Here is an 18,874-nt window from a genome sequence, read left to right on the forward strand (position 1 = left end):
GACGTATGTTTTGATTGGACACCTCACACAACACTCTTTGGGTAGATACTATGAAAGCAATTTGTTAGCTGTAGTGAGTTTGTTAGGCCTGAAAGGAGTTGCTGTTACAGAACAGTGAACCTTTCGGCAGTGAGCATTTAGGGATTCTTAGGGTCACAGGGACACATTGTAAGACTCATCTGTTTTCTCTGTTTTTTTGGTGACATGGTGGGCTGAAGGATGCTGAGTAGTTGTAGGGATTCTTCTTGTCCTTTGGATTGGTTTATATTGGGGCTGCTGGGGGTTGGCTGGGTTGGTTATACAGTATTTAGATTTCTTCTGTGTATTTTAAGAGGTGTTTAATACAAACACCTAGAGCCGAAGAGAAGTGTTTTTTCTGAACACTCAAAGAAATAAAATAAAACATATAGGCTTAGGTCCCAGTCCTGCCATGAGCTCCATAAGAGTGGACCCCTGCTGCTGCCTGAGCCCCACTGCTTTTACTCTAGCTCAGTGCTCGTTGCAGGATCAGGGCTTTATGCTGTTAGTTGAAGTCTTAAATGTTCAGTTTGACCATGTAACCATTGTCTTTAGTCCTATGTAGATTGTAACCTCCAAGGGGCAGGGTCTGTGTCTTTCTCTATGTGTTTTACAACTCTGAGAATGCTGTTGGCATTTTGCAAACCATGAATAATACACCATGGCTTGCTCTGTCTTGTGCATTGACAAACCTGTTCCATTTTGAATTGAGGGAAATATGTACAGCTTGCTGCAGGTATTGTCAAATTATTCCTCCCACTTGGTCTCTTCTTCATTTTCACACTTGGTCTCTTCTTCAATTTCAACATGCTTAATACCTACTCAGGTAACTGACAAGCTGCTCCAGTTACACACTAGAGGTGGAATATTGAAGTCCTGCAGTTCAAACATAGAGAGATATGTATAGCCCCCTTTTCATTCAAATCCCTCAAAAAAAAAAAAACCACCCCCCACTAAAATTCAGACATGCTGCCCATAATTTAGGGCAGAACATAGAGCATACAGTTAATATCTCAGTGGTTTGCCAATTCTGTGATGTCATAAGTACCAATCATGAAACAGGAGCCATGTGGCTTAGTGGATAAAAAAACACTGGCTTTTCTCCTCTGAAAAGGCAGTTCAAATCCAGCTTAAGGTTATAAATTAAGTGAGTCCCTTAACCTCGTCTAGGAAAGGTGATCTCTCCAGGTTGGAGCTGAGGTCACTGGCAGGTTACTGTGATGAAGCTTGTATTTGTTGGCTTGCACACACTTGCTTAATGGTATAAGCAGAGGAATTAAGGTTCATATCCTGGCAGTATGCCAGAAAGCCAGACACAGCAGGCAGCAAGGTGTACCCAGATACATAGCTAGACACATCCAGCGAAATAGAAATCCTGAGTCACCGGGCAGAAGAGCCACACACTGGGTCAGATGAGTGCGCTGATGGTGCTGCTTTTTGTTGCTGTCTTCTTGAATTATTTGTCCCAGACTGAGAGAGTCATCGTATGCTTGCAGAGAGTATCATCATAAGGACTTGCTGGATTTTAGGCCAACCATTCCCCTCGGATCACGTTCCCAGATCTACGGTTCACTTCCCATTGCTTTAGCAGTGCATATCTGTTGTCAAACTCACGCTGGATCCCAGCTAGCGCACACTGCTGTTTGAATGTTCACTTTGCCCTCCTTGCTCTCGTTTCTTTCCTTACCCTCCTGCATTGGCACCAATAGAATGCAAGCGTGCTGGAACAATTTGTATGGTGGGGGTGCTGAGAGCCATTGAACCAAACTGTACACCCTGCATATAATGGAAACCACTTCAAGTCAGGGGAGTGCTGCAACACCACCCGCACCCCCAGTTCCAGCACCAATGATAGGATGTATCCCCCAGTGCTTAGGTGCCCACTCACTGATCCTTGCCAATCACGACTGCTCACTTCAAATTAAGTGTAAAAATATAAAGAAGGAGGAAAATCCCTCTTTGAAGTTTGGTGTTAATGCTGCTGGTAGCTTTGTAGTCACAGGGTGCACTACAGACTCACCCCGCCCCCCATCTCCCCTCAGGGTCTGGAAATGACGTTTTTTGAGGTTTTCAGTTTGGATGCTGAGTTGGCTTCTGCGGTGTGTTGCCATCCTGTCCGCTGAAGGAACAGATTGGAACATTCAGAGAGCTGCATTTACACTGAGCAGAGTTTGATGTGCAACAGCCAACAGGAGTCTGTTTAATGGTCTATTTCACTACCATGCCCTAAAGAATATTAAGAGTTAGGGGAGTTCCACCAGTCTCACACCAAAGAGCTAAGACTCAACTGTGAAGATCCTGTATGATTAGTTTCCGTTTTACCAATATACGTTCAAAGCATTTAAATGGCTTTGCGGGCTGGCAAATTATTTCATTTTCAATAATTCTTTAATTCTTTAGCTGAAGAATTTGAGTTTGGGCAGAGAGGAATCTGAAAGGAGTGTGACTCTTAAACAAAACACCTGTCTTTCATTCAAGGCTAAATTGACAAGCAATAATTTAGTTGTCTAAATGCAGAGCTTTCAGGATTTCAGGCTGCATAAATGTCAAAAAAACATAAAGATGCATGGGTAAGGTTCAAAGGTAGGCTACAATGTAGGCAAATATACAGAAGAACTTCAATTATTCAAGCACTGATAACTCTCTGTTATCTGAAGGTTGAATATGTTTTCCACTCAAAATGTGATTTTAGTTTATAAAGTTTTCTGAAAAAATGCAATGTGCTGGATTCCTTAAGTGTTTGTCCTGCAGACTTTGTGAACTCTGAACTCTTTTCTCGGGAGAGCTTATAACATCTTCTGGATCTCAGCACCAACAACCTTTTTATCTGAGTCCTTTGTTATCCCAAGGAATGTGGATGAACTTGATGTCACCTGTTACATTTGGGTTAGGGTAGTGAAGTAAATAAATCATGATTTTCATCTTTTCTCCTACTACCTTCCAAGCATCTTTGCATACTTTATCTTTAGAGATCTCTAGCTGTATGCAGAGTGTATGTATGATGAAAGGGAATTCCCTTAATGCATTGGAAGAGGTTTATATTTGGGGATGTTGTATCTTCTAACTATAGAACCACTTAACCACTTAGCACAATTCAACATCTGGTGGCTGGAATCAGTGAGCCAAATTCTGCCTTTAGTTACATCCTTGCACCTTCTTGGATTTTCAGCTACCTTCTGAGTGCAGAATGTGTCCCACTTTCTGTACCTCTGGAACATTACTGCCACTTTGACTCACACCAGGGCCCTCAGGGGAATCTGGCTATATATTATACTGAATCCAGCCTAAAAATACTTTCCCGTGTGTCCCAATTACTTCTGAGACAATTTGACATTATTGTATCTTCAAGAGAGAAGCAGCTAATATTTGCTAGACCAGTACAAGCTATAGAACTAGGACCCTGCCAGGTTTATAGGGAGTTCGGCAAAGTAGTGGAGGCTGCAGACAAAACTGGTTTGCAGTAGTGCGCTTGGAGCATCTTCCCACACATCTTTCCCATCTTCTCCCACGTATGACTCACGACTCTCACTCCAATTCCTTCCCCCTGACATCTTCCTCCCTTGCTTTGTAACACCAGAACCTACCTTCTCTCTTCTCCTGTCCATGGCAAACAAGCAATGCAGGGAATCACTTTCCTTCTCCCAAAACCCCTGTTGGATGGCAGGACACCATCAAGTGTTCTCATTCCTTACTCTCCCAGGGTAACAAAGCTGGGATGGCACAAGACGGTGGATTTTGCTTCACCTCCTCTCCCACAGTTAGGTCTCCAGGGGAGAGGATGTGAAAGTGCCAGACATGGTGGTCAGATCTTCGTTCAGAGAGGGAGCTGGATTGTGCCAATCTGTGCAATGGTCACTTTTTAAAATCTTATTCATGAGCTGCAGAACGGGAGAAGGGCCATGACTGCTGCTCTGTAGCTAATCTTTAATGGTGCATGCCTGGGGTGACCCAGGCCTCTGGGCCAGTAACTGGGCCACAACCGGGCAGTGCAGGGGCAGTGCTATTCCCTTGGGGAGCTTCTGGCCAAGCCCACCACAGCTATCCTGCTGGTTCCCTCTCTCCCAACAGCTTCCTTTCAGTCATATGCAGACACAAATATACAGAGTTGCCAACGAATCTAATCAAGAGTAGTGTAGTTCTAGACCCTGCTTGTGATGACTAGAAGCTGTAACCCTCACTGGATTTTCAGCCTTTCTTTGGTGAGAAGAGCCTCCCGGGGAAGGACTGTGAACATGGCTGCTGCAGGAGGCAGACAGAGCCCTTGCCCTCCCTTCAGGAGCCAAGAGGAGTTTTGGGTAAAGGGAGCAGTAAGAGACCAGCAGCTTGGGGCTCCTAACCTCCCTTTCAATGAAAAATGGGTTGGCTCCTCTCTGCCATGCAGTTCCAGGTATGAAAAGGGAAAGAAGAGGATCCTGCTGCAGCAGGTTCCCAGGCATGGAGGTGCGGGTGGAAGAACCCTTGGAGCTGCAGGAGGATCAGAGGTGAGATCTGGAGCACAGGACCTATGTGTAGCTGTGGGGCAAAGTTAATGTCGGGTCTAGAGGATGCATAATTAGTTCCTGGGGTGGGGGTTGGGCAATTTTTGGAGGGACACAGAATTAATTAGAATGTGGAGGTTTGGGAGGAGGCAAAAAGGTTGTCAAAATGAATTCTAACACACATAGGGGCAGGCTGTGGGAGTTAAACAATCAAAAGATAAGTGTATCTATCTATCTAGTTGGGGGCCACTTTCATGGGGGTTGGGGGCTGACTATTCAAATGACTATATTTTGAACAAACATAATAGTGAGTCTTGGGGGCAGATTGTCCAGTACTGGGAGAAAAACCATTGGAGGGGAATTTAGCATTTAACTCCACATGGAACTCCCATGGGCCTTGCCCCATGTGGTCCTGCCAGCCACCACCACCTGCAGAAAAGCCACCAACAGATCTGGCAGAGGCTGGCGATCCATGAGAGGCCAGGCCCATGCACAAGAGGGCTATGTAGTATCTTTCCCCTATGCTCTTTGGTCGTGTGTTTCTACTGAAGCCATTCTACCAATGACTTTCTCCTGCTCCCAGTGGCCCCTGGGAAAGCTAATACTATATGAATATTCTGGGTAACTTCTGCCTCTCCCTTCCCCTGACTCTTGCCAGCATGAACTGGTCCATCAGAGAAAGCTACATAACATGTAAAGGAGGCAGAACTGCAAAGATACCTGAACTCCATTTTCACATGGTGGGCAGAGCTAGAGGAAATGAGGTGGCCCAGTGTCATCAGTTTTTGTGATTATGAATGAGCAGAAGCACAAATGGGGATATTCCATTGGGAGTCTTACAATTTAAAAAAAAAAAGCCCTTCCCCCATGTAATATTGCTACAAAAACAGAATTTTCTAAACTCCAGAAGGCAGACATGAAAAATTGTACTCAAATAATTTAAAAGTCTTAGGTGTCCCCTGGCGATCAAAAAGAAAACAAAACAAATAATTTAAGGTTGCATTTTAATTGAATTATGCAATGACATTAATTTAAACATTAGTAAACAGATGCAATTTTGTGTAATGCTTTAAATTAAGTTTCTCACATATGCATTTAATTGAAATGTATTGAGATGGTTATTTATGTTAATAAAATAATTAAAAGCAGTTATTTAAGACTAACTATGAAATAGCTGTGTAACTACCTATATTAATAAGACAGTTAGTTAAAGGATAATGTCTATTGCTTTATAGTTTAAATGCAATAAACAGCTGCTGAGTTAGATTAAGAGCCAAAGTGAAACTAAAGTGTTTTAGCAATCTCAAAAGCTATTTGTTTGTAAGTATACTGCAAAGCAATAGAGATTATTCCTATTATACAACACCTATAGCATAAACATTAAAATATGATTTTCCTAAGTGCTTTGATTCCTTTCTCTCAGATTTTCCACCTACACCACAAGAGAGGGCAAGGCTAGAATCAGTGGAAAATGGCTTGAGCGGAGAAGGACATGTATGCGAGGGTGTTTATAGGGTGATTTACTGTCCTAATCTATAGCCATGCATTACTATTGACTTCAATGAGATTGTGTGTGGATGTAAGTCAGGGCAGAAACTGTGTTAACCAGCTGTACTTTTAGGGTGTCATAATTCAAAAATCTTGTTTGTTTTTTGTTAGAAAAAACTCTTCCTTGGCCCCAGATCAAACCTACCAGATTTTAAGCTAAAGGGACTTTTTTGTGGAAGTGGGCAGGGGAGAATCAAGCTTATAATAGAAACTCATCAGCAGCCTTGTTTAGGAAGTGGCTGCTGCCATTACATAATTAACACACAAAGAAGAGACACATTTTGGTCCCTAAGCTATGGCATTTTATGGCTGTGTCTCATAGTGAATACACAGAACTCAGACATTAGGTTGTGGTAAGTAAGCAAATGACAATACTGTGTATTTATTTGTATTACAGTTGTAATTTACAGGTTCCGAGTTGGCACCCATTGTGCTAAGCACTGTACATACATCCAATGAAAAAGATGTTCCGTGTGCCAATGACCAGAAAGACTGATTCAAATATTCTTTTAAATGCAGGTCTTGGATCCTGCAAGTCAATGGAACTATTGAGGTAAGAAAGAGTTGCAGGAATGGGCCTTTATTTATTATGTTTATGCCACCTTAGGATTCTGCTGGTTTTGTGGGAGGTGGGGAATGGTGTTCTTAATTACTTAGTTACACTTGTTCAGTTGTGTTTGAATCAATATTCTAAAGTTTATAGTTTTACAAAACTAAGGCGCCCTCACAAAGTAAATGGGAATTAAAGTGCTTTTAATGCCTTTATCGCTACTTATGATTACAGCCTTCTTCCCACTTCAAGTGGTTTAACTTTCTCTGTGGCCATACTGAAAGAACTAAATTATTGGAGCATGGTATAAGGGGAAATATGTTGACACAGTCTTTGATGTGCACTGTACTTAGTTTCAGTCTCCATTTCTTGCAATAGTCACCTGATAACAATTCAGGTTCTCATCAATCTTTTGAAAGCCATGGTCCCTTCAGCCAAGCAAATATTATCATCAAACCTGTACTGCCTGGAGATGGTGTTTGGCGGGTCATTGGTGACCACATTAAATAAAGTTGGTACCAGTACCACACTTTGCCGGAGTCTGTTTTTGTGGAATTTCCAAGTGCTGTTTTTGTGGCCCAGAGATACCTGAGAACATCTACCCATTAGCATCATCTCAGTTACCATGACAACTCATCAAGGAAGAACGCCTGACATCTTGTACGGCAGACCAGTGTGCCGGATGGTGTCATAGGCTGCTGCAAGGTCAAAAAAGCCAGCTCCAGTTTTGTTCTTCCTTTGAAATCCATTCGCAGTGTACATAGTAAGTGCGAGCACTTGGTCACAGATGCTTTGATTTTCTCAGAAACCTTCCAGATCATCACTCAAAAGATGTTCTGTCATGGGCATAGTCCTTTGGAAGATCATCCACTCCAGGAGTGTGTAGTTACAACTCAGGAGTGATACTGGGCAACAGCTGGTTGCTAAAGAATTGTCTTTACCTGGCATTGATAAAGCTATTACCTTAGCTCTTCACCCTATCTTATGTATCTTGTTCTCCTGTATGGTGTGGAACATGAAGATAGGCAACCGGCACTGGCTTTTCTTCCCAAGATGTTGTAGTAGTTCTGGCAATAAATTCTCATGGCCACAAGCTTTTCCTGTTTTCACTGTTGTTTTTCTATTTCTTAGGGAATGGTAGGAAGTTTTCATATTGGTTAGACAATAGAGATTGTTTGCATTGATGCCATTTATTTTTGATTGAATCTTGATTATTTATTTATTGATTTATTTATTTATCGCTTTAGCAATGTTGGTCAGCCGTGCCACAAAACTGGAGAGACTTTCTGGTGCCATGTATCTGGTGGATTTTGTGCTGCACCAAATATCCTAATGAGTGTACATGTTTTCCTGCTAGATATTGACATGTCCATTTCTGAAATTGCTTTTCTCCCAGCCTGCTATTTGGGCTACATTCAGGCTCTCTAGGAGGTGGCTGGTATTTCTGGATCGATGGATTTTTGTTCTGTTTAAAGAGGTCTGCAGATTCGTCGCTCAGATATGGTACAAAGGCTTTTTGGCAGACATATCGGATGGACTTGGAGGTGGTTTTAAAGATTCTTTAAAGATTTTTAAAGACCCAATCTGCTAGGCCTAACCCACTTTGATCAGATTCTCTATAGCCCAGATGATATGGTTTCTATTAAAGTCTCTGGCATAGATGGCAGGATGCTGGGGTGATGGTAGAGCAGGAACAGGCCATCATTGGTTAGGGGGCCCGTAGACATTAGCAGCTTCAAAGTGACCAATCCTTATGGTGTCGCCGTAGTCAGATGTAGATGGTAAACTCTGCACATCTCCTCAATTTGATCTTACATGAGTGATCCAGCCACGTTTTTCATGCAAACTGCAGTCTATGAGGTTGAAACCAGAGATTATGAAATGACAGGCAATAAGGGACTTCACATGAGTTTTCTGAAGGCAGATGACATTCGTGTTGTGTCAGGAGGCAATGTTTTTGAGAACAGAGGCTCTGTGGCTGATGGGCTCTTGATATTCAACTGTAGTACTTTGAGAGAAGAGCCAACATTTATGGCATTTCCTTGTCCACGTCCACAGTCATTGGGATCCAATAGATTTGGTTCACTGGTGGCAGTTTTGGTTTCCCTTGAAGGGTAATTACAGGGTACATGACAAGAATACAGCTGCATTGTAACTGCCCCATACCTGCATTGTTTTGTCATCAATGTGAAACACATCCAAGATTCACAAACTGGAGCAAGGGTTGTGCAAGCACAAAAAGAGTTTCATATTGTCCTTTGACCTGTCACCTGCTGCTTCTCCTGTAGATACTAGGGGGGGACTTTTGTCCCAAAAATCATGCACAGTTTTATATTTTCAGCCAAACAGCAAAACACAGGGGAAAATCATAGTGAGTTTGAGCAGCTCATGAGCCAAAATCAAAACAAATTCATTCAACCCTTTTTGACACCAAACCACCAATTTTTGTACAACTGGGGCCATGATGTTTATAGAATGATAGTGCTGTTCAGTGTTTTTCCATATGTCTGTGTTGGTTGTCTTCTGATATTTGACAAATATGGGGTGAGAAATTCAGGATGAACAATTTTCTCAATATAATCAAAATTTCCTAAAATTAGTTTACTTTTCATGTTATATCAGGGGTTTTTATAGTATAGTATAAAAACTGTGTACCAAAGGTGAAAAAATCCTGTTGAATCTATTCACTTCCTCCTTTTGAAGTTGTCTATCCTGAAGGGATGATTACATCAGTGGCTAGCTGGCCCACACTGGCACAAACATGTGAAAATCACAGTGGCAGGTATCAACTATGTTTTGTAGAAACAATTTTTAAAAAAGCCAACAGAAAAAGGGGTCTTGGCAGATACTTTTGCATGGTGATTAATCCAAGTGCAGATCCACTACTAATCTTCCATGGAATTATTTTGTTTCTGGGTTGTTAAGGAAACAGATGTAAGGGTGGCTCTGGAGTGTGTGTGTATGTGTGTGTGTGTGTGTATAATTCACCAGTTCAGATTATGGCTGTTAGTCACCCAAAATAATTATTTTCAGTGGTTGGGATCCAGCACTGGGCAAGGTCCAGTCTCACTGCTTCTACATCAGGCTTAGGCAACTGGCAGAAAAGCCCACCCAGTGACTAGCCTTGTTAAGCTTCCAGTGCTTGCAGGCCTTGCTGACTCTGCCCCAGGGGAAAACCTGTGTAACAATGGATAAAAGACTTTGGCCTCCCAGCTTACTTACAAAGGATCCTCTTCACTCATCCTCTTAGTGAGAAATCCAGTTGAATGCTTTTTTGAAATCTTTCAAATTTTAAAAATAAAATAAATCTTCTTACTCCATTCCCCAGTGAGTCTCCTGACTGCACTGCCATGTTGTTGTGCACTTCAGATTCTTTACATCAGAGAAGTCAATTGAGAGGATGCCTTTATTCCTGTGGCTCCAGGCAGGTACATGGCAAAAAAGATATTAACTTCTTTGTGTTCCTTGAAAATATTAAAACAAGAAAGAAAGAAGAAGGTTGCTCTAGAAATGGGGCAAATTAATGTGTATTTAAATAATTTGGTAGCAAACTGTTCAATAGTTTCTAATCACCGCACACTAACTTCATTTGTAGCAATGTTGCGGGAGGATAAGTTTGGAAATAGGGAGGATTGTTCCATCTGGAGACAGGGAAATATTTCTGTGTGTATGTTGGTGTTAGCGAGTTTGTCACTGTCACGTGTGATGCCAAAAGAAGGTACACAGTGACAGGGTGATAAAGTGTACACAGTGAGCACAAGTGAACTGGTTCTGATTAAAATAACCATTCAATTTGGACCATCACCCATTTCCAGACCTCATTCCCAGAATGTAAGAAGTGAGGCCATACCCTTCCTGTTAACTCCCCACACCTCTCTCCTACACACACGGTTTGTCTTCACTTAAAACGCTACAACAGCACAGCTCTATTACTGTAGTGCTTTAGTGTAAACATTACCTAGGAGGATAGGAAGTATTGTTCCCTCAGCGTAGTTAATCCATCTCCCCAGGAGTGGTAGCTAGGTCAACAGAAGAATTCTTCCATTGACTTAGTGGCTTAATTACACCGCTGGGGGTGGTGGTTGATTTTTCACACCTCTGACTGACATAGTTAAACCAACCTAATTTTCTAGAGAAGACCAGGCCCCACCTACACATGTGCACATACGCACACACACACAAACACACACCTCTTCCCCTCCGCCCCCGTCGCCATTTCATTTACACTGTCTTCTAGGTGGCCTAGTGGCTGTTCATCTACTCTGTTATCTTTAGGAAGTTGATGGTTAACCTACTCCTCTTGTCTTTTTAGGGATGCTGCTCCATTCCTCTCCACGACTTCTTTCAGTCAAGCTGGCCAATAGGCCTGTATCCCTTTCTACTGAAATGTGTTGAGGGCTGAAAGTTTGCCACCCTTTCTCCCCCTTCCTTCTGATGCCAACCTGGAAATGCTCCACTGGTAACTGCACACTACCCTTAAACATGGTGGAGTTGAAATACCCCGGATGTACTGTCCCATTCACAAATCCCGGTTGTCTTAGGCGCAGAGATATTATTCACTGAAAACGTTGGAAGAATCCAAACTGACTGTATTGTTATGGAGCTGTCACCAAACGGCGCTCTTACACAGAGTCTTACACAGAGTCTTAGTGTGTGGGTGCTGTTCAGTCTCTGAAGAAATCTTGCATTGCTATTTTTGTGATGTAATTTCTTTAGGTGGGAGCTGATGCAAACATTAAGGTAACTAAGCTTTGTTGGTTGGGCTGAGATTTCCAAAAGGAGGCGTTTGTTGGTGAGCTGGCTTTGGAGGTTATCATGTAAAATAAACAAGTGACAATGACTAAGCATGTACCCTGGCATTATGTCACAGATTTCTCTTCCTAACTTGATATTTACTTTCACTTGGTACAGGGGTAACAATATTTTAAAGGCCTGATTGGGATATTTAGCAAGATGCTGTGTGCAGAGTGCATTGCAGAGCTGCACCACTCCCAAAGCAGCCATTAAGCTGGCACAGTGTGGCCCTTTGGCACTCTGACCCCACTCTGTGGGCCAGTGCAAGAGGGGTTATTATTGGTGCATGTTCTACCTGTGTCATTTGGGGAGAGGTTGTGATAAATTAACAGGAGCTGTGCTGGCTGCTGCTACCCAGCCAGGCTGAACATTTGCCCCACTGTGTTCACACTTTCCCTTTAAGCTAGATTGAGAGGTGTAGTTGACACGTGTAGCTGGGGGAGCCTAGACTTATTTGGACAGTGCTGTGGAGAGGGGGTGCATGATCACCCTTTGAGCCAGACTGTGCTGGGGTGTACAAAGGGGGGTGTGAGGTGCAAGGAGTTTCTCCATGAAGGGGCCACGCACAGTAGGAGAGCCAGAAGTCTACAGCACTAGTTCTGCTGCTGCCTGTAGCCTTTGCAGAGGGTGCAGGGAGGATGAAGGGCAATAGACTTGATCCTGTCTGTGGCCCTCCAAAGCTGACTGGGTGCAGAAGGGAGTAGTTGGTCAATGGTGATGCAGAGCCATGTGAGGACTTATGGACATCTATCTATCTATCTATCTATCTATCTATCTATCTATCTATCTATCTATCTATCTATCTATCGGAGCATGTTAAAAAAATCAACTTGTCTGGTTACTTAGTTTTGACACCTTGCTACCACTGAATTTAGCCTTGGTTCATTAGTCAAGGAAGTCAACAACCCTTTTTTTTTTTTTTTTACTATCACGCAGTGTATTCCCAGCTCATACATATCCTGTAGCTTGTTAAATAATTATTTATCCTTTAAGAAATTCCCATTAATCTCTGACAAAGAAGAGCCATAATAGGTTAGTCAGTCATCATATATATAATAGAAATCATTTTTACAAGTGTCTTTAATGGCTTTCATTAATTACATGTCTACAGTTTAAAAAAAGCAACCCCTCTCAAACACAGTGCCCTTTCCTTCTTGAAGAGTATCTAATTTCTGAAATAGCTGAAATTAAGGCATTGACACTCTTTTTGTCCAAATCAAGCAGAAAAATACACACATGGGGCAAATGGAGGGTGCAGCATTAATGCTTTCTATTAACTTGTAAGCGTCTTTCATTACAAGCCCCCCTCTCACCACCCACTCAGAAATATTCCTCTTGGGCTAATCTGTGACTTTAGGCGTAGCCTTGAATGAGGGCTGGTGCAATAGCTGCACCACTCTAGGAATAGTCCTAGGAGGTATTGTGACTCATAGACACTCTTCTGAACCATAATTTCCTCCCGCACTTCCTCCAAGGGGGTAGTAGTTTGCTGCTGGCCTGTATCAGCAGTAAATGACAACACCCCAGTTGCCCTCTTAGCTGCACTGGCAAGTGAATAGGGGGAGGTGGCTTTAGAACCAAGGCTCCACCGATTCCCCTGTACCTTCTCACCCCACTCCTCACCCACCTACTCTAGGTCTAGGTAGCACATATAGGGGTGTAGTGGGAGAATTCTTACTCCCGTGCTCAGTCAAATAGTCCAAGTCATGATTTAGCCCACTGGGAGAATAAGATGGTACAAAAGCATTTGCTTACTCATAATGTTAGTGATCATAAAAAAGGGTTACAAACTACCTCTTCTATAGTAAATGCTGGATTTAAAAACAAAAGTCTGTTTTCCCCCCTTGCTAGGGAAGTGGGGAATATCAGAAGACAAGAACAGGCATTCTGTGTTTTTGTATGCAATATTAGTCCATTACTTGGCTGAGACCCAGATCTATTGTGGTGAGAAAGTAATAGATGAACTAACTAGGGACCCAGACTCTCTGGCTCCTGTCCAAGAAACATTAAAAAATGGAGTACTGAACATAACAAGTAGGATGATGAATGCAAATGTTGATCTCTTATTGAAAACTGTTAAGTTATTAATATGTTAAGTGTATAGATGTGCATTTAGATTTAAATGCCTGCTGCTCATGTTTGTGCACCAAAATGACCTGCTTCACTGAAATAATATTTAAAGTAGCTTCACCTTGTGTCAAGGTTCATACATTAAATTCATACAGCCCGACATGTGTGGTGAAGGCTGACCTTTCCTTGGCGGATTCATCTAGCTGTACCTGCCAGTACCCCTTGGTTAAGTCCAAGGCAGAGATGAACTGGGCCCGTCCCAGATAGTTCATCTGTGCGTGGCATTGGATAGTTGTCTGGGCGAGTTACAGCATTTAGCTTATGGTAGTCCATGCAAAAACATATCTCCCCATCTGGTTTGGGAACTAGAACCACTGGAGATGCCCACGCACTGCCAGAGGGGCGAATTACCCCCATCTGTAGCATATCCTGGATCTCCCGTTCTATAGCAGTTTTAGCTTGAGGAGACACCCGGTAAGGTTGGGCTTTAATTGGGTGAGCATTACCTGTGTCAATGGAGTGGTATGCCCATTCAGTCAGTCCGGGGGTGGCTGAGAACATCGGCACGTAGCTAGTGCACAGCTCCTTGATCTGCTGTCACTGCATACGCCCAAGAGTCATGGAGAGGTTCACCTCTTCCACGCCACCATCACTTTTCCCTTCGTAGTAGACACCTTTGGGCCACTCAGCATCGTCTCCTCCCTGGGCTGTAAACTGACAAACCTTTAATTCTCTGGAATAAAAGGGCTTTAGAGAATTAATATGGTACACCTTAGGCTTTCGGTTGGAGGTGGGGAATGCTATGAGATAATTAACAGCTCCCAGGCACTCCTGGACCGTGAATGGCCCTTCCCACGCTGCTTCCATTTTATGGGCCTGGAGCACCTTTAAGACCATGACCTGGTCCCCTACTTTGAAGGAAAGCTCTCTGGCATGTTTATCATGGCTTCGCAGGGCTGCAGTAGATTGACTCCCTTCCCAAGGACCTCAGGAGTTGAGCACTAGTGAGAGGCTCAGGCGGTAGCTTACCTTAAGTCTACCCCTGTAGTAAGGATCTGAGAAAATCAGAAACACGGGTTATGTTATCCCTTCATGAAAGCAACCTTGAAATCCAGAGAGCCTACATCTTCATCATTCAGGTCCAGATTGCAACTAGCCCTTACTGAGTGTGCCGTCAGAGGGAGGGTGAACCCACCTCCCTTGTGAAGAGTGGCCGTGCACTCCAGCCAGCAAAAGGTCGCCTGCTGAACTGACATATAGGGGTGTGGAAGCACCAAGGTGTGGGGAAAGCTGATTAAGTCCTTTTCTCCCCCAGACACTTATTCAAGAGCCATCCACAACCTGGCCTTAAATTAATGTCATGCATTTTACAATGCAACCTTGGCATTTTTTCTTAGAACATTGGAGAAAGTGCATGAGGTTTTCTTACCGCCCTTCATTTTTCCTGGAGTCCATGGTGACACATTGAAGTGCCTCAATAGCTCATGCAAAATAATTTCTGGATGGATAGTTGGTGGACAACTATTAAAAAAAACATGCAAGAAGTTTACAAGAAACAAACAAGTTGGAAAGTTAGGTGTGTTTTAAATGATGTGCTTAAAAAAACAATCAGCTGCATGTAGCACTGGTACTTCAGTTTTGTACAGAAAACAGACTTCTGAAACTTCTCCCCATAGCAGAGAGGTAAGCAAAACAGTTCAGGGACTGGTCTTCATACTCAGCCATAATTCCCACTGACATTCATGGGAGGTGTTGGGCGGGTGCATCAAGGGACTGGATCCTTGTTTGTTACACTTTGATTGTAGAGTTCTCCCCTCTTGAGTCAGTTTTTAGTCAGGGAATTATGTAATGTTGGGTCTAACGAATGAATGGCGGGGATCATGTCTTTTGCTGTCCCTATTTATTCCCTGTTAACATTCCCAAAGCTTGTGTAAGCTGGATGACCCCTTTTTTTGTTGTTGTGCAAAGCGAGCTTGCTCACATGGTGGGTTTTTCCAAACACTCTCAGCTTTAATTGTTGCATGCAAATTGTTTAATAAATCAGTTTATTAAATGTAATAAATGTTGGTGAGGAAAAAAAGAAAGAAAAGATATTAATTAAGAAAAGGATTTAGTCTGACTCAGTCTCATACATGAGACAAAAGGTTAAGTAAATGCCGAGGCCGCTATGCCTCTTCAAACAATGAATATTAGTTTTAGAATCATTAATGTCTGCTTAGAAAACAGAGTCATATTGGAGACTTTTATGCCAAAATAACCAAGGCCAGGGCTATTTCTTTTCAATCTGAAGCTAAATTATTCTCCAATAGAGGGCTAAATGTATGCAATTAACAGTGCTAGGTAGGACAACAGAGAATGGCACTTTTAATATGCAGCCAAATTGAGATCAAGTTTTTCTTTGAATCTGTTAACTTAAACATTTAATATGCACAATCGAACTCTACAACAGAGTTAGTGAAAAGAAGCAGATAATTAACTCCTTCACTACTTGTCAGTGCAGTTTGAGAGCGGCTTGCACGCTACCTTCTGATTGCCATCTTTTAAAATTGTTACACACACAAAAACAATGGCATTTCAAGTATCTTCTGTACTTGGTGAAAGATGTGGAAGGTCGTTCAGTATTGGTTAGATATTTGATTACTGCATAATTTTTTAAAGAAAACTTCATCCTGTCAAAGATTAGCTTTCACGTCAAGTGAGCACTGATGTCAGAGCTAACCTGCTAATCTTCAGGATGGTTTGAACTGAAAATGTTTGTTCCCTTTTTTGTTGCATTCAAATATTTTTAAAATAAATAATAATGGGGGTTTTAAGTGATGGGTGAATCTCCAAGGATTTGGCTTGGACATACAGCTAAAAGTCAAGGTGCTCATTCAAACTGCTCAACACTCCTACGATTGCAAAAATGACAGGTTTCAGAGTAACAGCCGTGTTAGTCTGTATTCGCAAAAAGAAAAGGAGTACTTGTGGCACCTTAGAGACTAACCAATTTATTAGAGCATAAGCTTTCATGAGCTACAGCTCTAGTGAGCTGTAGCTCACGAATCCAGTCTGTGCCTCAAGGAGTTTACAGTCGAAATAGATAAGTAAGGGCACGGATACACTGGAAACTTCAAAGTGCTGTCGTGGGAGTGCTCCTGTGGCAGCGCTTTGAAGTGCGAGTGTCGTGGCACAGGAGCTCTCCCAGCGCTCCTGGTCATCCACTTCCATGAGGGGATTAGCTCCGGGCGCTGGGAGCCTGTTTACACTAGTGCTTTAAAGCGCTCTAACTTGCTGTGCTCAGGAGGGTGATTTTTCACACCCTTGAGCCAGCAAGTTAGAGCGCTATAAAATGTAAGTGTAGCCAAGCCCTCAGACAAAGAGTATGAGGTAGTATTACACCCATTTTAAAGATGGGGAACTGACACTGTGGCCTTGTCTAGACTAGGATAAAAGGTGTGCTGTTAGCATGAATGTCTGCCAACTCATGCTACCTAACACATCTTAAAAGTTTACTATAGACAAGGCAATATATACTTCAATATTTGCTAGCAAGTTGAGTTAAAGCCTAGATTCACCCTAAACTTTAACGTGATTAGTGTAGCATAAAGTGTTGTCCTTGTCTACCCTAGACATTTAACACGTGTTAGTTAGTATATGTTAACATCACACCTTCAAATCCTAGTCTAGATAATAATAATACCTAGCTCTTATATAGCACTTTTCATTGATCTCAAAGTGCTTTAGAAGGTGATCAGTATTGTTATCTCAATTTTACAGGTGGGGAAACTGAGGCACAGAGTGGGGAATGACTTGCCCAAGGTTACCCACTAGGCCAGTGTCAGAACTGGGAATAGACGGCAGGTCTCCTGAGTCCCAGTGCAGTGTTCTAGCTGCTGGGCATAATGCACAGATTAAATGACCCGTCCAGGATTGCTGAAAGTCTGTGGTAGATCTAAGAACGGAGCCCAGATCTCTTGAACCAGTTCAATGCCTTTAACCATAAGCCATCTTTTCTCTTATGGTAGGTACATCAGTAGGTAAAAACTGGACTGCAAATCTCATAAAAATATGTTCTTTAAAGATTTCTGGAATTTCCTGCTTATGGTCAGGACAGCAATACTATAGTCCAGCCTTTCTCATAGCGTGTCAGCACCTTTGCTTCCAGGCTAAACTTGAATCCAGAAAGTTGAAACCTGCAAAAATATTTGTACTTAGAAATGTAGCCAAACCATTCTGAATGTCTTTGCTTTGATTTCAGTTCAAGCTTTGAGCAAAAGTGCAGCGTGGTTTTCACTTTGTCTGACCCTAAGTAGGTTTTCAAAGCAATGCGTAGGATTGCAGCAGAGTGACTCCATTTTAAAGTCAATGGGATCATGCATATAATCCCCATCTTTTGAAAATATACACTTAAATATTTCAGATTATTTCCCCAAGCTGCTGGAGAAAATTAATAGTTTATGTACAGATCTCATCTAATTAAATAAATCCTACTGTGGCTTTGGTCCTGCAGATCTTTGCACTGTGCTCAGTAGGGAAAGCAAGATTGCTGTGCTCCAGGGCAAGAGTAAATGGAGGCTATGCTTTGGAATACATAAAGTTAACCACCAGGCTTTGTCCTCTGCACTGAGCAGAAGTAAATCTCTAATCCCGTCTGTTCCCTCCTCTCTATGTCAAAGAGCACAGAGGAGTGGCTAGAGAATGGGTGTTTCTGAGGGAACATGTTCAAGCATGTGAACAGCGCACTTAGTTACTCACTCTCCCTTAGGTCTTATTCGTGCTGCTAGGCAAGAGTAAAATGGAGGTCAGACAAGTGCACCTTCGTTTATGCAGCATCAAGTTCTCCTGTGCACCACATCTGGCTCATCACTTTGTTATCTTGCCCTTATCCACAGCTGAAATTATAAATAAAACATGCTAAATACCACTCTCCTGTATTTAGCTGACATACAGAATATTTTAGTTTGCCTGAATTTAAGCCATTTTCATTAAAAAAGGAAACTTTAAACTAATGTCAGTGTTTTCTGAATCATGGCTTTTTTTTCTTTGGGGAATTCTTTTTTATTTTATTTATTTTTTATTTGTTTGTGACAGGGCCTCAGCGGAACTAGATTTGGTTCTTTTCACCTTCACCCCCAATGGCCTGAATGCTGGATGAGCAACAGGAGGTTTCTCCCAGACTAGATGATCAGAGTGGTCCCTGCTTGACCTTAAGATCTATGAGTTCAGTGAGAGTGATTTAAGAATATCATGTCCTCTGAGTGGGACCATATAAAATTCATTATTTGCAAATAATCAGAAACCAATTGGTATTCAAGAAGATATTAAAGAGTCTCCAGTTTTTTACAAAATTCATCCAGAAATGTATCCCAGTGCCCCATTATTCTATCTGTCAGAGGTATACATTTCTCATCGCTATAGTATCTAATTCATTATT

At 42.3% G+C, this 18,874-nt stretch overlaps 1 long non-coding RNA gene across 8 annotated transcripts in view; it reads left to right on the top strand.

The window, feature by feature from the left end:
- Positions 1–18,874, top strand: part of LOC140909618 (uncharacterized) — a 754,751-nt gene that overhangs the window by 702,910 nt on the left and 32,967 nt on the right. For 6 of the 8 annotated variants that reach the window (XR_013635609.1, XR_013635607.1, XR_013635614.1 and 3 more), the window contains exon 9: positions 6,564–6,597. The exons of the other annotated variants lie outside the window; for them this stretch is intronic. This is a non-coding gene — a long non-coding RNA (uncharacterized LOC140909618). The remainder of the gene's footprint in view (positions 1–6,563; positions 6,598–18,874) is intronic. 8 annotated transcript variants of the gene reach the window in all.

This window comes from Lepidochelys kempii, chromosome 3 (assembly GCF_965140285.1).
Source record: "Lepidochelys kempii isolate rLepKem1 chromosome 3, rLepKem1.hap1, whole genome shotgun sequence".
Lineage (NCBI taxonomy): Eukaryota > Metazoa > Chordata > Testudines > Cheloniidae > Lepidochelys > Lepidochelys kempii.